The sequence below is a fragment of the Triticum aestivum genome, chromosome 7A (genome assembly GCF_018294505.1).
Source record: "Triticum aestivum cultivar Chinese Spring chromosome 7A, IWGSC CS RefSeq v2.1, whole genome shotgun sequence".
NCBI classification, from domain to species: domain Eukaryota; kingdom Viridiplantae; phylum Streptophyta; class Magnoliopsida; order Poales; family Poaceae; genus Triticum; species Triticum aestivum.
Window position 1 is genome coordinate 93,068,378 of NC_057812.1, and position 24,258 is coordinate 93,092,635.

Consider the following 24,258-nt stretch of genomic DNA (forward strand, 5'->3'; position numbering starts at 1 on the left):
GTTAAATACTGCTCTGTCTTAACGCGTCAGATGTACGTTTTTTTGCCGGTCGTCCGCTACTTCTCGTGTCAGGTTGCCCTCTCAGGTCCCGGACGTCCGGTTCACACCGGATGTCCGGTACTGTTCTCGCCCGCCTATATTTATACTCGGGCGTGTGGTCCGGTCAGTTCTAAAACCTAACTCCTCTCCCCACCGCCGTCGCACTCTCTCCTTGCTGCCTTCACGGGCTGGACCCCTCGCCGCCGGGACCCCGTTTCGGCCCTTCCGGCCTTCGTCGCGCCTCCGACCTGGTGTGGTGAGCGTGGACCAACCGGACCTTCAGATCCGGTCAACACAATCGCTCTTCTCTCGACCCGGCCGGTTTCGGGGGAAACTGCTTCTCGACCTCCCGAGGTAGCAATGCCACGGACAAAGCGCTCTGCTTGAAAGCAGGTCACCGCTGGAGGCTCTCGTTCGTCTCGTCGTGGTGGGTCCGATGATTCACAGGAGCGCGCTCGTCCTCGGAAGTGTGCCGCTCACCCTCGCAGCTCCACTAGCGCCTCTTCGACGGAAGAATCCGACTACGAGGATGAATTGGAAGAAATTGAGGAACCCACTTATGTTGCTGTTCGCACCACTGCACCCAAGCCTGGAACTCGTCGGCCCACATTCAAGCCTCCTCCTCCTCTGGTTCAACCTCCAGGTGCTGCCCGTCGCATCTCTCTTGAACCTCCACTCCCTCACGGCCGCATCATTAAACGGTTCAATGAGGTTCCCATCGCTTCTTACCTTAAGCTTCGTCGTGATGTAAATCAATTCACTGTTCTCAGCGATTCATAGGATGCTCGTTTTCGCACAAATGTCCAAGCCAACATTTTCACCACCATAGTCATTCCTAAAGGGTTATCTATCCATATGTGCATCGACTTAGAGCACATCCGCACTCATCCAGAGAAATATCCGGGAGCCATTGAGCTCATTGAGTCCTCCAGTCTTGCTGCACCATTTGAATTCCAGCAAGATTTTAACTATGCTGCAATTCATCAATTCTATGCCACTTGTTACTTTGGTCCCGATAAAACTGTCACTTGGATGACCTCCTACACCATGCTCACGGCATCCTATGCTCAATTTGTTGCTGCTCCTGGTCTTCCTGACACAGGGTTCAAAATCAATAAGGATGACCCTAACCATAAACCCAAGAGCATAGAGGTCTGTGCGGATCTTCTCAAGCCCATAAGTGAAATGTCTAATCAGGAGAAACATAAGGGCCTGAACCAAGTTTCAATTTGGCGCTCACCATTCTACATCATTTTTCAGTGTGTTATTCGCACCATATATCCCAAGATGGGTGACAAGGGGTCATGTAACAGCTACTGCATTGATCTCATGCATCGCCTCTATGAGTCTCCCACATGGAAGATAAATATCCCTCACTTTCTATGGCATGAGATCCGTCTGGCTTGTTTTCAACACAAGTGAGCCTTTCCTCATGCCCCCTTCCTTCAGGCATTTATCGAGAGTGTTGCTCCGTTTCCCATTTCCCGCACTCACTTGCACGAACGGTGGGTCATTCCATCTCACATGGCGGAGGATTGGGTTCCCAAGGACTCTTCTGCTCCTACTCGTCGTACCCCGGCTAGTGTTCCTTCTTCCACCACTCAGTCTACTTCTTCCGGCTGTGCACCTTTTGGTCGCATCTCCCGCTTTCCTGGGAAAGCTCACTCTGCCATGATGAAGATGTTTACCTTTCATTGCTCTAAAAATCACGACATTGCCACACGCTTGGTCACCTCCAAGAATGCTTTGAAGGCTCGTCTGAGAGACTCCAGAGTTTATGATGTGAGTGACGATGAACGTCTTCCTAACGATCCACCTTCTGACTTTGGCTTTCCTTCGGGTCCTGAGTGGGCTGACTTCCTTGACGAGGCTGGTGGTAGTGGTGCTCATGATGATGATGACGATGATGCTCTTTGATGCTGTTATGACACCTCCTTTTGGGTATTTGCTGCCAAGGGGGAGTAGGCACTTATTTATGTGATATGAGTAGGCACTTATTTATGTGATATGATGCTATGATCTTATCCTATTATCATGTCATCGAACTCATGCTATGTGGTTAACCTGTTATTGAACTTATGATATGTTTGCACCGACTTATGTTATATGCTATGAGTGATGAATCCTTGTGAAGCCTATTCTAAATCTGATGTTATCTTGATTATCTTGTGTATAAGTTTTGGTTGTGTTGGTATCATAGTGAGGGGGAGCTCTCTTCATGTTTACCTATGAGTTATTGCACATATTGAGGGGGAGCTCCACAACGAACCCTTCGATATTCAATGTTTTTAAATTCTTTCGATATTCAAAGCTTTATTCTAAAAAGTGCATATATGTTGTCATCAACTACCAAAAAGGGGGAGATTGAAAGTGCAATCATACCCTTAATCGTATTTTGATGTTCATGACAACATGCATATTGAGACTAATCATGTTTATCGAGTATTTCTCAGGATTATGTCCCAAGGGCTATGTGTGTGTGTGGATCATGACTAAGGACATAACAACATATATCACCCAAGAGCAGAGACACAAGACAAAGATAAAAAGCTTCGGCTCCTTGTTTTCGGTTTTGCTCTTGAGTGTAGGGATCCCGCACTATTAAGAGGGGATCGATGGATTTCGCGAAAGAACTTGCTCAAAACCACAAAATTCCCTCTCATACCATCTCATAAATTCTTCCTCTAACTTGTGCAAAAGTGGTAGTAGGTTTCCAAGCTAAAAGGTCCAACTTTCACCGGACGTCCGAAGTCTGCGGACGTCCGGCCTCTCTCAACCCACCAGACATCCGACTCTCTCCAGTCGTCCGGTGAGTCTGCACAGAACTGAAATTAGCAGAAGACCGGTCACACCGGATGTCCGGTCACCGGATGTCCGCTCACTTCTGGATATCCGGTGCACTCCAACAGAACTACAATTAACGGATGTCCGATGACACCGGACGTCCGGGCTCCGGATGACCGGCGCCTTCCGGATGTCCACTACCTGTGCTGTTTTCATGGTCAGATTTATACTCCAGCGAGCGGACGACCGGCTGCCCGGCCGGACGTCCGGTCTGATCTATGTCACCAGTCGTCCGGTACCCACTGGACGTCCGGCAGCTCCTATGCCTTAAGTGTCCAAACGGCTAGCTTTTCACTACCACTATATATAGCCTTTCTTCCCGTTCGGGATGGGGTTGACCACTCACGTTGAACAAACCCTAGAACACATTACACTCTCTTTCTCACTTCTCCACACCAAATCTTAGATCCCCAAGGGATTTGAGAGCATTTGAGAGAAGTTGTCCGACCAAGTGATAGATCCACTGCTTCCCCTTCTTTGAACCAAAGGAATTTGTGACTTGAGCAAGTCTTGAGCTTTTCCCATCGTTCTTGTTACTCTTGGAGGTTGGATACTCCTAGGCGGTAGGAGTCTTTCGGAGAGGAATCAACCTTTGTGATTACCCCCGGAAAAGTTTGTGAGGGTTTGGAGACCACCCCAAGGTCTACCACTAGTGGTTGAGAAACGCCTTCGTGGTGTTGTCTCAAAGAGAGAACAGGGTGAGCCTTCATGGCGTTGGTGTGCCTTCGTGGTGACACCCACCTCTCTAAACGGTGACGTAGCTTCCCTCCAAGGAAGTGAACATCGGCTTACATCATCGTCTCTCGGAGTTGCGGTTATCCCTAACCTTAACTCTCTGCTTGTGGTTACTTGTCTCATCTGCACTTACCTAAATCATATTGTGTCAGTCTACTCATTTACTTGTATTACTTGATTATCTTGTTTAGCACTTAGCATCACACTTGCAATTGTTAGGCTCACTTTCATATTCCGCACTATTGCCTAAAATTGCCAAGTAACAATTAAAATTTGTATTTGTACCTATTCACCCACCCTCTAGGTCCATCCCGATCCTTTCACCATGCAACTTTCCACTGTTCCATTTATTATGACATGCATCATCATTGTCATATTGTTTTGCATGATCATGTAGTTGACATCGTATTTGTGGCAAAGCCACCGTCCATAATTTTTCATACATGTCACACTTGATTCATCGCAATCTCGGTACACCGCCGGAGGCATTCATATAGAGTCATACTTTGTTCTAGTATCGAGTTGTAATCGTTGAGTTGTAAATAAATAGAAGTGTGATGATCACCATTTTCTAGAGCATTGTCCCAAGTGAGGAATAAAAAAAGAAAAAAAAGAGAAAGGCCATAAAAAGGGAAGGCCATAAAAAAGAGAAAGGCCCAAAAAATGAAAAAAAAATGAAAATGAGAGAAAAAGAGAGAAGGGACAATGCTACTGTCCTTTGCCACACTTGTGCTTCAAAGTAGAACCATAATCTTCAAGATAGAGAGTCTCTTGTTTTGTCACTTTCATATACTAGTGGGAATATTTCATTATAGAACTTGGCTTGTATATTCCAATAATGGGCCTCCTCAAGTGCCTTAGGTCTTTGTGAGCAAGCAAGTTGGATGCACACCCACTTAGTTTCTTTTGTTGAGCTTTCATACATTTATAGCTCTAGTGCATCCGTTGCATGGCAATCCCTACTCCTTGCATTAACATCAATCAGTGGGCATCTCCATAGCCCATTGATTAGCCTCGTTGATGTGACACATTCTCCTTTTTGTCTTCTCCACATAACCCCCTCATTATTCCATTCCACCCAAAGTGCTATGTCCAGGGCTCGCGCTCATGTATTGCGTGAAAGTTTATAGGTTTGAGATTACTAAAGTATGAAACAATTGCTTGGCTTGTCATCGAGGTTGTGCATGATGATAGCATTCTTGTGTGACGAAAATGGAGCATGACTAAACTATATGATTTTCTAGGGATGAACTTTCTTTGGCCATATTATTTTGAGAGGAAATAATTGCTTAGTTAGTATGCTTGAAGTATTATTATTTTTATGTCAATATGAAATTTTGTCTTGAATCTTTCGGATCTGAATATTCATGCCACAATTAAGAAGAATTACATTGAAATTATGCCAAGTAGCACTCCGCATCAAAAATTCTGTTTTTATTATTTACCTACTCGAGGACGAGAAGGAATTAAGCTTGGGGATGCTGATACGTCTCCAACGTATCTATAATTTTTGATTGCTCTCCATGCTATATTATCTACTATTTTGGATGTTTATGGGCTTTATTATACACTTTTATATCATTTTTGGGACTAACCTATTAACCCAGAGCCCAGTGCCAGTTTCTGTTTTTTTCCTTGTTTTAGAGTATCGCAGAAAAGGGAAATCAAACGGAGTCCAATTGACCCCAAACTTCACGGAACTTATTTTTGGATCAGAAGCAACCAGGGAGACTTGGAGTCTACGTGAAGGAAGCTTCGAGGAGGCCATGAGGTAGGGGGGCGCGCCCACCCCCTAGGGCGCGCCCTCCACCCTCGTGGGCCCCTCGTGGCCCCCCTGACGTACTTCTTCCGCCTATATATCTCCATATACCCTAAAACGATCAGGGAGCACAATAGATCGAGAGTTCCGCCGCCAGAAGCCTCCGTGGCCACCGAAAGCCAATCTAGACCCGTTCTCGCAACCTGCCGGAGGGGGAAATCCCTCTCCGGTGGCCATCTTCATCATCCCGGTGCTCTCCATGACGAGGAGGGAGTAGTTGTCCCTCAGGGCTGAGGGTATGTACCAGTAGCTATGTGTTTGATCTCTCTCTCTCTCTCGTGTTCTTGATTTGGCACGATCTTGATGTATCGCGAGCTTTGCTATTATAGTTGGATCTTATGTTTCTCCTCCCCCTCTACTCTCTTGTAATGGATTGAGTTTCCCCTTTGAAGTTATCTTATCGGATTGAGTCTTTAAAGATTTGAGAACACTTGATGTATGTCTTGTCGTGCGTATCTGTGGTGACAATGGGATATCACGTGATTCACTTGATGTATGTTTTGGTGATCAACTTGCGGGTTCCGCCCATGAACCTATGCATAGGGGTTGACACACGTTTTCATCGTGATTCTCCGGTAGAAACTTTGGGGCACTCTTTGAGGTTCTATGTGTTGGTTGAATAGATGAATCTGAGATTGTGTGATGCATATCGTATAATCATACCCATGGATACTTGAGTTGACATTGGAGTATCTAGGTGACATTAGGGTTTTTGTTGATTTGTGTCTTAAGGTGTTATTCTAGTACGAACTCTAGGGTTGTTTGTGACACTTATAGGAATAGCCCAACGGATTGATTGGAAAGAATAACTTTGAGGTGGTTTCGTACCCTACCATAATCTCTTCGTTTGTTCTCCGCTATTAGTGACTTTGGAGTGACACTTTGTTGCATGTTGAGGGATAGTTATGTGATCCAATTATGTTATTATTGTTGAGAGAACTTGCACTAGTGAAAGTATGAACCCTAGGCCTTGTTTCAACGCATTGCAATACCATTTACACTCACTTTTATCATTACTTACCTTGCTGTTTTTATATTTTCAGATTACAAAAACCTTTATCTACCATCCATATACCACTCGTATCACCATCTCTTCGCCGAACTAGTGCACCTATACAATTTACCATTGTATTGGGTGTGTTGGGGACACAAGAGACTCTTTGTTATTTGGTTGCAGGGTTTCTTGAGAGAGACCATCTTCATCCTACGCCTCCTATGGATTGATAAACCTTAGGTCATCCACTTGAGGGAAATTTGCTATTGTCCTACAAACCTCTGCACTTGGAGGCCCAACAACATCTACAAGAAGAAGGTTGTGTAGTAGACATTAGCACAACATATGCAAAACCGCAAGCTTGTCAAGGGATCTAACTTTAAAAAATTGAGAACTGGAATTAAAAGCATCTCATTTAACATTTACAGGTCATCTAACTCTCGCAATGAAAAGCCGGAAATACATGCATATATGATATATTTTCGTATTTTTCTCCGTGTCCATTTAGTGTATCTCCAAAACTGAAAAAGGGGCTGATCATGACTCCATATTTTGGTGTCACACATGGGATAAACAATTGATAAAAAGTTCCGACAACAAAGTAATTAATCTAGAGCAAGGACATTATACGGATATTCTCTACCAAAAGTTCAAGCCTAGTTAAATTTCTTCTATGCTTGAACAAACATCACCAAAAATCCTAAAACACATACATTCTTTAGAATTCAGTAATGCAACACACACAACTGGGAAGAGAGGAGAACATGCATATAACTGTTAGTCACAGATCATCAAACTAACATGTTCAGTGTTTTAGTTAGTTATCTTTTGAACACTCGTATCCTTGTAATTTGGAACTAATCCATCAGAAATTGCGAAGCAAAATTAGGTGCTCTCCCATGAATCATATCTATTAAATATAAAATTTAAATAATTATAATAAGAAAGCACTAAGCTCGCATGAAACATATTAGTGCAAGTATGCTACCTCGTTGCTTCGCTGCCCTTTGCTTTTGCTTAGGCCTCTCTTCGTACTACTTTGGATATTCTATTGTCTGCTTCAGGGAAAAACGGAAAAGTTCTACACACCAAGTCCTCATATATGTGAATTTTTTGATTTTATAATACAGAGTATATGAATTCTCTTAAAATTTAACAATGCTTTGTGTTGTGATTAATTAAGAAGAACGATCGCGGACGCGCGGCAAACAGTTGTGCATCGCCTCACAAGCAACGGTTGGCATGTCCTTGAGTCACTGGTCAAGCAGCTTGCCAATGGCGTTGAAGATGAATCCGATGTCTTGGATCTTCTCCAAGTCAACGATGCTGCAACCATCGAAGACATAAGCCGGCTTCTGCATGACATCATGCACATGCTTGTAGCCGAGGCTCCTGAACTCCTCCCACTCGGTCAGTATGTAGATGGCGTGCGTAAAGCGGGCGGCCTCATACGCGTCCGACGTGACAACAACGGGCTGCCTGGCGGGCTCGCCCACCGGCTGCAGGTGGCGCGGGTGGTCCAAGTCAAACTTGTCCATGGCAAGGTCGCGCCGCACCTGCTCCTAGGTCACATGCGAGTCGTAGATGCTAACTATGGCCTCGTTTTCGAGCAGACCCCGGCACACATCGATGGTCGGTGGGAAGCACGAGCCCCCTAAGCCTACGCCAGCAGAGAGGAAGCACGGGCCGATGTGCGAGTCCTTGCCAATGGAGTAGGACACCTCGATGACGTTGCAGAAATGGCATCCACAAAGGAGATACGCTGCACGAGAAAGGCGTTGGCAGCGAGCTTGGACAAGTCGGCCGACCAGAGGTTGATTGTGATGACGCAGTCCACGGGACCCAATGCGCGTACATGTCCTTAAGGTTAAGGACCTTCACGGTGGTCTGCCCCTCGGGTATCTCGCAACTACCGATGAGGACGCAGTCGGGCATGAATAGGTCCTGCACGGCGGTGCCCTCGGCGAGGAACACTAAATTGGACAGGATCTTCTCAATGTCCTCGGCGGGTATTGACGGACATGGTGGACTTCTCGATCACGATCCTATCGGAGCGGGAGACGTCGGCAATCATGTGCAGAGCGCTCTCCAAGATCACCGGCCTTGCCGGTGCTGAGGCCGAGGGTCTCAGTGTCAGTGTTGACGAAGAAGAAGATGATATCCACCTCGCCAACGTCTTTGTTGAAGAATAGGTTGTGGCCACGGCACAACTTAATGACGTCTTCTAGGCCAGGCTCGTAGATGGAGTCGATCGCTGTTGTTCTAGCGGCCGATCCACGCCTCGGAGATGTCCGCCACCACCTCCACGTCCATGGGATTCAATCAATATTTATGGCAGAAATTAGAGGAGGCGAGTGATGGAGAGTTGGAGTCCAACTGAGAGCCGCGTGAGACGTACGGGAAATACCAATATAGGTGGAAAAAAACTGATATAATATTGTACCACCTTGGACGAATAGTACCACCTCGTATGTAGAAAATAATATAGGTGAAAAAAAGGAAAGCGTAAATTCACGTGAAGAAGCGTATTGTGATGGTGAACCCACGGAGTCAATCCGTGCTTTATTATTAGGGATAGATTCTTTATAGCATACATGTCATCACCATAATCATCATATATAGCAACTTTATTATCATAGTCAATTGAAACCTCATCCAAAATGGTCGATTCATCACTAAATAAAGTCATGACCTCTCCAAATCCACTTCAATCATTATAATCATCATAAATAGGAGGCATGAAATCATTATAACAAATTTGCACATCAAATCTTGGGGGACTAAAAATATCATCTTCATCAAACATAGCTTCCCCAAGCTTATAGTTTTGCATATCATTAGCACCACGGATATTCAAAGAATTCATACTAATAACATTGCAATCATGCTCATCACTCAAATATTTTGTGCCAAACATTTTATTGACTTCGTCTTCTAAAAATTGAGCACAATTTTCCGAACCATCATTTTCAAGAAAGAGATTATAAAGAAGATCAATAATATGATGCAACCTCAATTCCATTTTTGTAGTTTTCTTTTATAAACCAAACTAGTGATAAAACAAGAAACTAAAAGACTCAATTGCAAGATCTAAAGATATACCTTCAAGCACTCACCTCCCTGGCAATGGCGCCAGAAAAGAGCTTGACGTCTACTACGCAACTTTATTCTTGTAGACACGTGTTGGGCCTCCAAGCGCAGAGTTTTGTAGGACAGTAGCAATTTTCCCTCAAGTGCATGACCTAAGGTTTATCAATCCGTGAGAGGTGTAGGATAAAGATGGTCTCTCTCAAACGACCCTACAACCAAATTCAAGAAATCTCTTGTGTCCCCAACACACCCAATAAAATGGCAAATTGTATAGGTGCACTAGTGAGGCGAAGAGATGGTGATAAAAGTGTAATATGGATGGTAGACATATGTTTTTATAATCTGAATAAATAAAAACAGCAAGGTTGAAAATAGTAAATGGGCACAAAAACAGTGTTGCAATGCTTAAAAACGAGGCCTAGGGTCCGTACTTTCGCTAGTGCTATCTCTCAACAGTGCTAACATAGTTGGATCATATGATTATCCCTCAAAGTACAGCAAAGAATCACTCCCGAGTTCCTATTAGCGGAGAACAAAAGGTAGGAATTTTTTGTAGGGTGCGAAGCCACCTCAAAGCTATTCTTTCCGATCGATCTATTCAATAGGTCATACTAAAATAACACAAGGCTATTGTTTTTGTTCGATCTATCCTAGAGTTCGTACTAGAATAACACCAAAGCATATTCATATTCATAATACTCAATCCACACAAAGAACTACAAGAGTGACCCAAGATTTCTACCGGAGAAATAACGACAAGAACGTGCGTCAACACCTATGCATAGATTACCCCAATGTCACCGCGGGAATCAACAAGTTGAGTGCCAAAACATATATCAAGTGAATCAATATGATACCCCATTGTCACCACGAGTATTCAATTGCAAGACATATATCAAGTGTTCTCAAATCCATAAAAGTATTCAATCCGATAACAATGAAATCTCAAAGGGAAAAACTCAATTCATCACAACAAGATAGAGAGGGGAAAACACCATATGATCCGACTATATAAACAAAGTCCGTGATACATCAAGACCGTGACATCTCAAGAACACGAGAGAGAGAGAGAGAGATTAAACACATAGCTACTGGTACAAATCCTCAGCCCCGAGGGTGGACTATGCCCTCCTCATCGTGGTGGCCGACAGGATGATGAAGATGGCCACCGGAGATGATTCCCCCCTCCGTCAGGGTGCCGGAACGGGTCTAGATTGGTTTTCGGTGGCTATGGAACCCTGTGCCAGCGAAACTTCTGATCTAGGTTAACCCTGAAGGGTTTCGGAATATTTGGGATTTTATAGTGCAAAGAGGGGGTGCGGGAGGCCACCGAGGTGGGCACAACCCACCTGGCGCGTCCTGGTGCGTCCTGGTGGGTTGTACCCCCCTCGGGGCACCCCCAGGTGCAACTCTGGCCCATTGGGTTCCTCCTGGTCCTAGAAAAATCTCTGTAAAGTTTCGTGGTGTTTGGACTCCGTTTGATATTTATTTTCTACAGTGTAAAAAACAAGCAAAAAAATAGCAACTGACACTAGGCACTGGGTTAATAGGTTAGTCTCAAAAAATGATATAAAGTTGCTATAAAATGATTGTAAAACACCCCAAGAATGATAAAATAACAGCATGAATACTTCATGAATTATATATACGTTGGAGACGTATCATCCGCAGACCTTCCGGATTGAACTCCCATATGTGGAGAGGCCAGAGTTCGCAGGGGAGGATCCGGCGGAAGAGCATCACCTGAATCACGTTAGTGAGTCTAGTGTTCTTGCTTATCATGTTTGTGATGCGATTTTGCAGCATCCGCACTTCTATGGTCGACCCCTAGTCCAGACCCTTGTTGGTTCATGACGCGAGCTGCATAGGGGGTCCGGATCTGAACTCAGCAGTGGCCGCCCACCTGCGTGGTTCGGTAATGTAGAACCACTCCTGCTGACACACATTGATGGTCTCCAGAAGGACCCTTTAGGCCAAGTGGTGTTGGGGAGCTTGCTCACCATGGTGCCGCCGCAGTCCGCATGCTGCCCGTCGACCACCTTCGGCTTCACATTGAAGACTTTTAGCCATAGTCCAAAGTATGGGGGGATGCGGAGTAGCGCCTCGCACATGACGATAAAAGCCGAGATGTGGAGGAAATAATTTGGGGCTAGATTATGGAAATCTGGACTGTAGTAGAACATGAGTGACGGTGTCCTGGACTAGGGGGTACTTGATATGTCTCCGTCGTATCTACTTTTCCAAACACTTTTGCCCTTGTTTTGGACTCTAACTTGCATGATTTGAATGGAATTAACCCGGACTGACGCTGTTTTCAGCAGAATTACCATGGTGTTATTTATGTGCAGGAACAAACGTTCTCGGAATGACCCGAAACTTCACGGAGCAACTTTTCAAAAAATATGAAAAATACCTGTAAAAGATGAAGGCCAAGGGGCCCACCACCTCTCCGCGAGGGTGGGGGGCGCGCCTGCCCCCCTAGGGCGTGCCCCCTGCCTCATGGGCCCCCTGTTGCCTCTCCGACTCCAACTCCAACTCCATATATTGTGTTTCGGGGAGAAAAAATCAAAGAGAAGAAATCATTGCGTTTTACGATACGAAGCCGCCGCCAAGCCCTAAGATCTCCCGGGAGGGCTGATCTGGAGTCCGTTCGGGGCTCCGGAGAGGGGAATCCGTCGCCATCGTCATCATCAACCATCCTCCATCACCAATTTCATGATGCTCACCGTCGTGCGTGAGTAATTCCATCGTAGGCTTGCTGGACGGTGATGGGTTGGATGGGATCTATCATGTAATCGAGTTAGTTTTGTTAGGGTTTGATCCCTATTATCCACTATGTTCTGAGATTGATGTTGCTATGACTTTGCTATGCTTAATGCTTGTCACTAGGGCCCGAGTGCCATGATTTCATATCTAAACCTATTATCTTTTTATCAATATATGAGAGTTCTTGATCCTATCTTGCAAGTCTATAGTCACCTATTATGTGTTATGATCCGTTAACCCCAAAGTGACAATAATCGGGATACTTACCGGTGATGACCGTAGTTTGAGGAGTTCATGTATTCACTATGTGTTAATGCTTTGTTCCGGTTCTCTATTCAAAGGAGGCCTTAATATCCCTTAGTTTCCGTAAGGACCCCGCTGCCACGGGAGGGTAGGACAAAATATGTCATGCAAGTTCTTTTCCATAAACACGTATGACTATATTCGGAATACATGCCTACATTACATTGACGAACTGGAGCTAGTTCTGTGTCACTCTAGGTTATGACTGTTACATGATGAACCGCATCCGGCATAATTCTCCACCACCGATCCATTGCCTACGAGCTTTCCATATATTGTCCTTCGCTTATTTACTTTTCCGTTGCTATCTATCATCACTACAAAATACCAAAAACATTACTTTTACTACTGTTACCTTTTGCTACTGTTACCACTACTATCATATTACTTTGCTACTAAATAATTTGCTGCAGATATTAAGTTTCCAGGTGTGGTTGAATTGACAACTCAGCTGCTAATACTTGAGAATATTCTTTGGCTCCCCTTGTGTCGAATCAACTAATTTGGGTTGAATACTCTACCCTCGAAAACTGTTGTGATCCCCTATACTTGTGGGTTATCGAGACTATTTTCTGGCGTCGTTGCCGGGGAGCATAGCTCTATTCTTTGAGTCACTTGGGATATATATCTGCTTATCATTATGAAGAACTTGAGAGATCCAAAACCAATATTTATCCCTCAACCATGAGGGGAGGTAAGGAACTGTCATCTAGCTCTGCACTTGATTCACCTTCTGTTTTGAGTAAGCTTGCAACACCTACACCTGCTTCTACTATTTGTTCTAATATGTCGCATGTTATTGATGATGCCACTTATGCTATGCATGATACCTATGATGAAACTACTTCTATGCTTGATACTACTGTGCCACTAAGTGATTTTCTTGATGAACAACTTGCTAGGGCTAGAGGAATTGAAAATATTGAATCTAATGATACTGATGAAAGTGATGATGAAGAATCACTTGTTATTCCTAAGGGTTATGTTTTTGATCAAGAAGCTTTTTTAGCTATTTTAGCTTGCAAAAATAGGAATGAACTCAAAAGGTTAGTATCTAAATGGAGCAAGCAATCTCTAAATGCTAGAATGAAACCTGACCCTGCTTTTGCTACTTCACCTATCTTTGTTTCTGATAAGGATTATGAATTCTCTGTTGATCCTGATATAGTTACTTTGGTTGAATCAGATCCTTTTCATGGCTATGAATCTGAAACTGTTGTGACACATCTTACTAAATTGAATGATATAGCCACCCTGTTCACTAAAGATGAGAGAACTCGTTACTTTTATATCCTTAAAATATTTCCATTCTCATTAAAGGGTGATGCTAAGATTTGGTTTAATTCTCTTGATCCTGGTTGTGTGTGTAGTCCCCGGGATATGATTTATTACTTCTCTGCTAAATATTTCCTTGCTCATAAGAAACAAGCTGCTTTAAGGGATATATATAATTTTTTGCAAATCGAAGAAGAGAGTCTCCCATAAGCTTGGGGGAGGCTTCTCCAATTACTTAATGCTTTGCCTGATCATCCTCTTAAGAAAAATAATACTTGATATCTTTTATAATGGACTAACCGATACCTCCAAAGATTACTTGGATAGTTGTGCTTGTTCTGTTTTCAGGGAAAGAACACTGGATGAAGCTGAAATTCTATTGAATAATATGTTGAGAAATGAAAATAATTGCACACCTCCAGAGCCAATTCCCGAGCCTATTCCTAAACCAACTCCGAAGAAGAGGGTTATTCTATTTCTTAGTCCTGAAGATATGCAAGAGGCAAATAAATCTATGAAAGAAGAAGGTATTAAAGCTGAAGATGTTAAGAATTTACCTCCTATTGAAGAAATACATGGTCTTAAATTACCGCCTGTTGAAGAAACATATAATCTTAATCCATTACCTATTGAAGAAGCTCATGGTCTTGATAACCCGGCACAAGTAGTAAATGTAAATTCTCTCTATAGATATGATAAAGCTGAAATCCCATTTACTAAGTTTGCTAGCCCATGCTTAGATGAGTTTGAGAAATTTATGGCTAAGCAAGAAGATTTTAATGCTTATTTTGGTAGACAATTGAAATACAATTGAAATATTCTTGAACACTTGGGTGATTATATGGCTAATGTTAAAAGTGAAATTAAACTTATTAGTAAACATGCTTCAATGGTTACCACTCAAGTAGAACAAGTACTTAAAGCTCAAAATGATTTGCTCAATGAATTGAATAGTAAGGATAATGATAATGCTGTTAGAGTTATGACTAGAGGTGGTAGAATGACTCAGGAACCTTTGTATCCTGAAGGCCAGCCTAAAAGAATTGAGCAAGATTCTCAAAGAAATAATATAGATGCACCTAGTTCTTCTAAAAAGAAGAAAAAGAAAAATGATAGGACTTTGCATGCTTCTAGTGATCCTATTGTTGAAACACCTGAGAATCCAAATGCTATTTCTATTTCTGATGCTAAAACTCAATCTGGTAATGAACCTGAAACTAGTAATAATGCTAATGATAATGTTCATGATGATGCCCAACCTAGTAATGATAATGATATAGAAATTGAACCTGCTGTTGATCTTGATAACCCACAATCAAAGAATCAACGTTATGATAAGAAAGACTTTGTTGCTAGGAAACATGGTAAAGAAAGAGAGCCTTGGGTTCAGAAACCCATGCCCTTTCCTCCCAAAGCATCCAATAAAAAGGATGATGAGGATTTTTAGCGCTTTGCTGAAATGATTAGACCTATCTTTTTGCGTATGCGATTAACTGATATGCTCAAAACCAATCCTTATCCTAAGTACATGAAAGATATAATTACAAATAAGAGAAAGATACCGGAAGCTGAAATTTTCACCATGCTTGCTAATTATACTTTTAAGGGTGGAATACCAAAGAAACCTGGAGATCCCGGTGTACCAACTATACAATGATCCATTAAAATAAACTATTTTAAAACTCCTTTATGTGATCTTGGAGCCGGTGTTAGTGTTATGCCTCTCTCTTTATATCGTAGACTTGATTTGAATAAGTTGACACCTACTAAAATATCTTTGCAAATGGCTGATAAATCAACTGCTATACCTGTCGGTATTTGTGAGGATGTGCCTGCCGTAGTTGCAAACGTTACTATTTTAATGGACTTTGTTATTCTTGATATTCCCGAGGACGATAGTATGTCTATTATTCTTGGAAGACCCTTTTTGAATACTCCAGGGGCTGTTATTGATTGCACTAAAGGCAATGTCACTTTTCATGTTAATGCTAATGAGCATACGGTACACTTTCCGAGGAAACAACATCAAGTTCATAGTATCAACTCTATTGGAAAAATTCCATCGATTATATTTGGAGGTTTTGAATTTCCTCTTCCTACTGTGAAGAAGAAATATGATATTCTTATTATTGGGGATGTGCATATCCCCGTTGAGGTAACATAGTGTTATTCAAAATTTCTTCGGTTTCATGTTATTCGGAATGAGTTCGCTAACAAGACTTGATCAACCTTGTTAGTGGATTCCTTTTGATGATCATGAGATGGATGAAAATAGAAGGCACAACCTTCTGTACCCCACTTTTACTTTCTGTTATTTATATTAAATAAAATAAAAACACATATTTTCTGTCTGTTATCTGATTATCCGTGCAATATAAAAATACCTCGAAAATAAAAGTTCACCAAATGCCCTGAAATTTAAATATGATTTTTTCTACAATATTTGTCACTGAGAACACAACAGGGGGGGTCAACAACCTGCCCACGAGGGTGGAGGGCGCGCATGCCTGCCTCGTGGGCCCATGGTAGCCCTCCTCCACTTATCCTTTCACCCATACACTCCTTCTTCCTCCCCCAAACACGAATATCCAGCTCAAGCACGAGTTCTAGCTCACTTAGCTGCCATTTTCGATCTCCTTGCTCAAAGCACCTCTCACAAAACTGCTTGGGGAGATTGTTCCTTGAAAATGATGAGGAGACTTTTGAGGGGCTCATCAAGCCAAAGCTCAAAGGAAAAGGCACCGAAGCCTAAGTATAATCTGCCTCGCACCGCGGAGGTTCGAGCGTGTGAATGGCCTTCCGAAGATTTCTTGAGAGCAGCCGGGATTTATGAAGATTTTCATGAATTGGCTAAGAATGCAGGCCTTACCACTTTCCTCCACGACCAATGCAATCAGTATCTCTTACTCACAAATATCTTTGTGCAAAACTTTCATTTCCATTCTAGGAGCTCACCACCTACGGTGGAGTTTTATTTATATGATGAGCATAAGGAGATGTCACTTTATGATTTTTGTCGGGTTTGCTTAGTCCCTTTTGAGGGCAAGACAGAAGAACCACATCACGATGATGTGGAGGGGTTTATTGATACTATCACTGTAGGGGAAACAAGAAAGGCTTCCGATGCACGAATCACTAGCATACATTTTCATGTTTTACGTTATTTTGCATTATTTGCTAGTTGTTGCTTAGTTGGTCGCGGAAACTGTGGAAACTTTAGTATCCCTGATATTATTATTTTGCTCCACGGTTTATATGGTGATAACTCTGTTAGTATGGGCAGCATTATTGCCAAACGGTTAAGTCTGAACCGTACCAAGGGCCCCATCTTTGGAGGCATCTATGCTTCACGCCTAGCTACACATTTTAACATACCTATTAGGCATTATGAGAAGGAAGAAAAAGTGATGCCTCATGTTTATCTAGATTATAAAAGTATGGTGGCACATGATTTTATTGTTAAGAATAGGGAAGGAGAGCTTAAATATCAATTGTTCTTTAATAAACATCATCCTGAGACTATTACCCTGCCTGCTCCTTCTTTGTTTGATTTATCTTCAAGCACGTACCTTGTTCCGTTGAAGGCTATTTACGCCTACCAGAACCCTGCACCAGCCGTGGACCAGAGCCGGAACCACAAGTTGATCCTTCATGACAGTCTAATTACCAGTGGGATCCGGAGATGATTGTCAGCCAGTGGCAATCGAAGTCTTCCTCCTCTTCTTCTCAGTACGACCCCAACTACTATTATGGATATCCGCCAGGCCAGCCGTGGCCATAGACCAACCTAGGCCAAAAGCCTAAGCTTGGGGGAGTACGTATTTCCCACCGGCATTACATTTATGTTCACATACTCATTGCTAGATGTCGGTGCTCATACTTTTTCATTGTATCATCCATGCAAGTTTATTTTCCTTTTTATGCTTTCTTCTTGTGTGTTTAATTAACCTTAAGAAAAACCAAAAAAATTAGTTGTAGGTTTTAGTTAGTTTAATTTCCATGCTTTTAGTAGAAATTAGAAAGAAAACCTAAAAAGATTTCATGTTCTTCCTTTGCTTGTTGGGAGCTTTCCCGTGTAAATAGTTTTATTTCTTTTCTTTCCTTTGGGGGTCGATAGGAGAAGACCATAATTAAATTGTTGAAGTGGCTCTTATATGCATTATTGTTTATCTGACAAAAGAGCCCATACTGCCTTGTCTTCTCCTATTTATTGAATGCTTGCAGATTCCTGCTTAGTCCAATGCACGTGCACTATTATTATTATTCACATCATTCGATCGTGCAAGTGAAAGGAAATTATGATGATATATGATGGACTGGCTGAGATGAGAAAAGCTGGTATGAACTTGACCTCTTTTGTTTTTGTAAATATGATTAGTTCATCGTTCCTTATTCAGCCTATTATGAATAAACATGTTTGCAATGACGACTAGAGATCATAGTTTCTTGTGCCATGCTTGATTAGCTATGAGTTATAATGGTTTACCTTGCGTGCCAACATGCTATTGAGATAGTTATGATGTGGTATGATAGGATGGTATCCTCCTCTGAATGATTTAAGTGACTTGACTTGGCGCATGTTCACGCATGTAGTTGAAACAAAATAAACGTAGCCTTCACGATATTTATGTTCATGGTGGATTATATCCTATTCATGCTTGCATTCGGTGTTGATTAATTTTAATGCATGTTCATGACTGTTGTCGCTCTCTAGCTAGTCGCTTCCCAGTCTTTTGCTAGCCTTCACCTGTACTAAGCGGGAATACTGGTTGTGCATCCAATCCCTTAAACCCCAAAGTTATTCCACATGAGTCCACTATACCTACCTATATACGGTATCTACCTGCCGTTCCAAGTAAATTTTTATGTGCCAAACTCTAAATCTTCAAATAAATATCCTGTTTTGTATGCTCGAATAGCTCATGTATCAACTAGGGCTGTCTGTATCTTCCATGTTAGGAGGGTTATTCTCAAGAGGATTGGACTCCGCTCCTCACTCACGAGATAAATGGCTGGTCACCGGGATGCCCAGTCCCATGCTTTATGCAAACTAAATCAAAATAATTGCAAACAAAACTCCCCCCGAGACTCTTGTTAGTTGGAGACACTCGTGGTTTCGAGCAAGCCATGGATTGATGCTTGTTGGTGGAAGGGGGGTATAAACTTTACCAATCTGTTTGGGAATCGCCTATAATGTGTGTAGCATGGAAGATATCGCCATCTCTTAGTTGTTATGTTGACAATGAAAGTATACCGCTCAAAATATTATTCACCTCTATTTCAAAACCGAGCTCTGGCACCTCTACAAATCTGTGCTTCCCTCTGTAAAGGGCCTATCTATTTACTTTTATGTTGAGTCATCATCCTCTTATTAAAAAAGCACCATTTGGAGAGCACCGCTGTCATTTGCATTCATTACTGTTAGTTTACATTGAGTATGACTTGACTGGATCTCTTTTACCATGAATTACAATGTCTAGTCAGTCCTTGGTCTTTAAAGGTGCTCTGCATTTATGTTTTGCGGTCTCAGAAAGGGCTAGCGAGATACCATCTTGTTATATCATATTATGATTGTTTTGAGAAAGTGTTTTCATCCGAGATTTATTATTATGGCTCGCTAGTTGATTATGCTATTGATATGAGTAAACTTGAGACCTATGCATTATTGTGAATGTGGTTAGTTATAATCTTTGCTGAAAACTTGAATGCTGGCTTTACATATTTACAACAACAAGAGCAAACAGACACTACTAGAAAAACCCCTACTAATGGCGCACCTAATATGGGCATTAATGGCGCATCTGTGGTGCGCCACTAACAGCACGTCATTAGTAATTTTTACTAACGGTGCACCAGTGGTGCGCCAATAGTATCTGGTATACTAATGGCGCACCACTGGTGCGCCATTAGTATAGGCCACGGTGCGCCATTAGTATGCCTCCCAGGGGCCAGGTGCTTTGGATACTAATGGCGCACCACAACTGGATGCGCCATTAGTAACCGTGGCATACTAATGGCGCACTTTCCTGTGATGCGCCATTAGTGATGCGCCATTTTGAATCTAGATCTGGATCGTGATTTTTTGCCCATTTTTTGCTCATTTTTTTGCTTGTTTCTTGGCACGACAATATTCTCAAATTTTGTTCCTGTTTTTGGATCTTGTTGCCATGGTCTTTTGCCGGAGAGGAGTTCGCCGGAGAGGAGGAGGAGCTCACCGGAGAGGAGGGAGGAGGAGCTCACCGGAGAGGAGGGAGGAGGAGCTCACTGGAGAGGAGGGAGGAGGAGCTCACCGGAGAGGAGGGAGGAGGAGCTCACCGGAGAGGAGGGAGGAGGAGCTCACCGGAGAGGAGGGGATTTTTTGCCTCACCGGAGAGGAGGGAGGAGGGAGAGGAGGGAGGAGGAGCTCACCGGAGAGGAGGGAGAAGAAACCATGAGGGGAGGGGAGGGGAGGGGAGGGGAGGAGGGAGGAGGAGGTCGCCGGAGAGGAGGGAGAAGAAACCATGAGGGGAGGGGAGGGGAGGGGAGGGGAGGGGAGGAGGGAGGAGGGAGGAGGGAGGAGGGAGGAGGAGGTCGCCGGAGAGGAGGAGGAGGTCACCGGAGAGGAGAAGTATGGTGGAGGAGAGAAGGGAAGATGAAATGAAGAGAGGAGGAGAGGACCAGCCATATATACGGCATACTAATGGCGCACCGCGGGCAGGTGCGCCATTAGTAATTTTTTTTATTTTTTTGATTTATTTTGAATTTTGAAGGCGGGAAGATACTAATGGCGCACCACGGGCAGGTGCGCCATTAGTAATTTTTTTTATTTTTTTTATTTATTTTGAATTTTGAAGGCGGGAAGATACTAATGGTGCACCATGGTCAGGTGCGCCATTAGTATTTTTTTAGTTTTTTGACTTATTTTGAATTTTGAAGGAGGGAAGATACTAATGGCGCACCATGGGCAGGTGCGCCATTAGTAAGTTCGAATTTTTTTGATTTTTTTTGCCTCTCTAGATCTTAAAAGCCCCGTATCTTTTTTTCTGTTAAGTTTTTGAGGATTTTGGAAATGTTTAACGGGGTTCCCCCGGTTAAATTTGGATGTAACTTTTCGAGTAGATGATTTTTCATATAAAAAACTTTTTCATCCGAGTTAGTATGCAAAAGTTATGCCCATTTTTACAAATTCTCTCGAGATTTTGCAAATGAAGTCAAAATTCATATTTGCAAATTTTCCCAACAACTAGGCCACATATCACATGGGAAACTTATTTTCTTTTATTTTTTTGACATTTTTATCATTTTGTTTTATTTTTTTTTAAAACTGAAAAGGCGATCCACGGGGGGGGGGGGTGCATTCGGTGGAAGTGGTGGCCAAGGTTACTAATGGCGCACCGTGGCACGGTGCGCCATTACTAGTTTAACTAGTAATGGCGCACCACATCCACGGTGCGCCATTAGTATGTTTGGAGTGGCGCACTAGTTCAAAAAAAAAAATTTGTTACTAATGGCGCACCGTAGGCAGGGTGCGCCATTAGTAGTTTCAACACTAATGGCGCATCAGAAGGTAGTGCGCCATTAGTATATACTAATGGCGCACCACATGTCTGGTGCGCCATTAGTGTCATTTCCATCTATAGCCCTTTTCCTAGTAGTGAGAGTTTGTAAAAGTTTTTCTTTATCACTTTCAGTTTATCAACTGAATTTCTTGAGGACAAGCAAAGGTTTAAGCTTGGGGGAGTTGATACGTCTCCGTCGTATCTACTTTTCCAAACACTTTTGCCCTTGTTTTGGACTCTAACTTGCATGATTTGAATGGAACTAACCCGGACTGACGTTGTTTTCAGCAAAATTACCATGGTGTTATTTATGTGCAGGAACAAACATTCTCGGAATGACCTGAAACTTCACGGAGCAACTTTTCATAAAATATGAAAAATACCTGTAAAAGATGAAGGCCAGGGGGCCCACCACCTCTCCACGAGGGTGGGGGCGCGCCCCCTACCTCGTGGGCCCCTTGTTGCCTCTCGACTCCAACTCCAACTCCATATATTGTGTTTCAGGGAGAAAAAAATCAGAGAGAAGAAATCATCGCGTTTTACGATACGGAGCCGCCGCCAAGCCCTAAAACCTCTCAGGAGGGCTATTCTGGAGTCCGTTCGGAGCTCCGGAGAGGGGAATCCGTCACCATCATCATCATCAACCATCCTCCATCACCAATTTCATGATGCTCACCGCCGTGCGTGAGTAATTCCATCGTAGGCTTGCTGGACGGTGATGGGTTGGATGGGATCTATCATGTAATCCAGTTAGTTTTGTTGGGGTTTGATCCCTAGTATCCACTATGTTCTGAGATTGATGTTGTTATGACTTTGCTATGCTTAATGCTTGTCACTAGGGCCCGAGTGCCATGATTTCAGATCTGAACCTATTATGTTTTCATCAATATATGAGAGTTCTTGATCCTATCTTGCAAGTCTATAGTCACCTATTATGTGTTATGATCCGTTAACCCCGAAGTGACAATAATCGGGATAATTGCCGGTGATGACCGTAGTTTGAGGAGTTCATGTATTCACTATGTGTAAATGCTTTGTTCCGGTTCTCTATTAAAAGGAGGCCTTAATATCCCTTAGTTTCTGTAAGGACCCCGCTGCCACGGGAGGGTAGGACAAAAGATGTCATGCAAGTTCTTTTCCATAAGCACGTATGACTATATTCGGAATACATGCCTACATTACATTGACGAACTGGAGCTAGTTCTGTGTCACCCTAGGTTATGACTGTTACATGATGAACCGCATCCGGCATAATTCTCCATCACCGATCCATTGCCTACGAGCTTTCCATATATTGTTCTTCGCTTATTTACTTTTCTGTTGCTATTGCTATCATCACTACAAAATACCAAAAAAATTACTTTTACTATTGTTACCTTTTGCTACCGTTACCACTACTATCATATTACTTTGCTACTAAATAGTTTGCTGCAGATATTAAGTTTCCAGGTGTGGTTGAATTGACAACTCAGCTGCTAATACTTGAGAGTATTCTTTGGCTCCCCTTGTGTCGAATCAACAAATTTGGGTTGAATACTCTACCCTCGAAAACTGTTGTGATCCCCTATACTTGTGGGTTATCTGTACTCACCACATCGTCTCCTGATCGGTTGGATTGTGCTGAGGACCCCCATTCGAGGAAGATTCCACAAGACTTGGTGATCAAGACAAGGACTCCTCTCCACCGACGTATTCGACTAGGACTCTTGTTATCCTAGGCCTCTAGTATGTTATATAAGCCGAGGCCAGTCTAGTCAATAGAGGATTATGATATTATTCATCATACCCTTAGGTTTTAGATCACAACACACTACTAGGAAAAGGGCTATAGCTAATGCATTAATGGCGCACAATGTATGTGGTGCGCCACTGCTATATATTAGTGGTGCACCATATACAGGTACGCCATTAATGTCCATTACTAATGGCGCACCCGGTGTGTGGTGCGCCATTACTATTTTTGAAAGAAAAAGATAAAAAAATTGTTAGTAGTGGCGCACCATTACTATCCGCTGGTGCGCCACTACTAACATGTTTTTTATTTTATTTTAAAAAAAACTAGTAATGGCGCACCACACACCAGATGCGTGGCGCCTTCTTAGGTGGTGCGCGATTGGTAACCTGGGAGCAGCTAGATATTTTGGACAACCACCTACCACACTCACTTTCCCCACTTCATTCTCTCCACCTCTACCAAGCTTGTCTCGGCTGCCTCCTCCTCCTCACCTCATTTGCACCATAGATTCACCCAAATTAAGTGGTTAAATTTCCTTTTTTTGATAGGTAAGTAAGGGGAAAGGTTTCTTTATGTTCTAGATCTACTTTTTTCTCCCTCCAACAACGTACACACTTTTTATGGCCTAGATCTACGTATGTTTGTGGTCTTGCATATGTTTGTGTTTGCAAGTACCGGTATTTGAAATGTGATAGTTGCCAATATTTTGCCGGAATGTTGATTCATTTCCGTTTGGGCGAGAATTTGGCACTATGCATTCTTTTTGGTCCTATTTTTAGGCAAAGTCATGCCAATTTTTTTTGGTTCTAAAATATCGTTTTGCTCTACCCCGCAGGCGACCATGGTCCGCACATTGACCGAAGGCATCGGGAATAGGTTTTTGAGCTCCGCGAAGGCCGAGATGCTTCAAAAGAACGAGACGGAGATAAGATGTCAGTGTCGAAGATGCAAGCTGAAGAGCCTTATGGACCCGGATGCCGTACAGGTGCGGGACCACTTTCTCTTGTGTGGTTTCATGGATGGCTATCGGTGGCAAGGTGATGAAGATGACTATGAAGTCGTCCATGGGGGCCGGGCAAGAAATGAGGAAGGGCAGCAAGACAACCGCGGCGAGGCCGGG

General features: G+C 43.0%; 1 pseudogene; it reads right to left on the reverse strand.

Moving 5' to 3' along the window:
- Nucleotides 1–7,993: 7,993 nt before the first annotated feature.
- LOC123153094 (UDP-glucose 6-dehydrogenase 5-like) overlaps nucleotides 7,994–24,258 on the reverse strand; it is a 52,738-nt pseudogene continuing 36,473 nt past the window's right edge.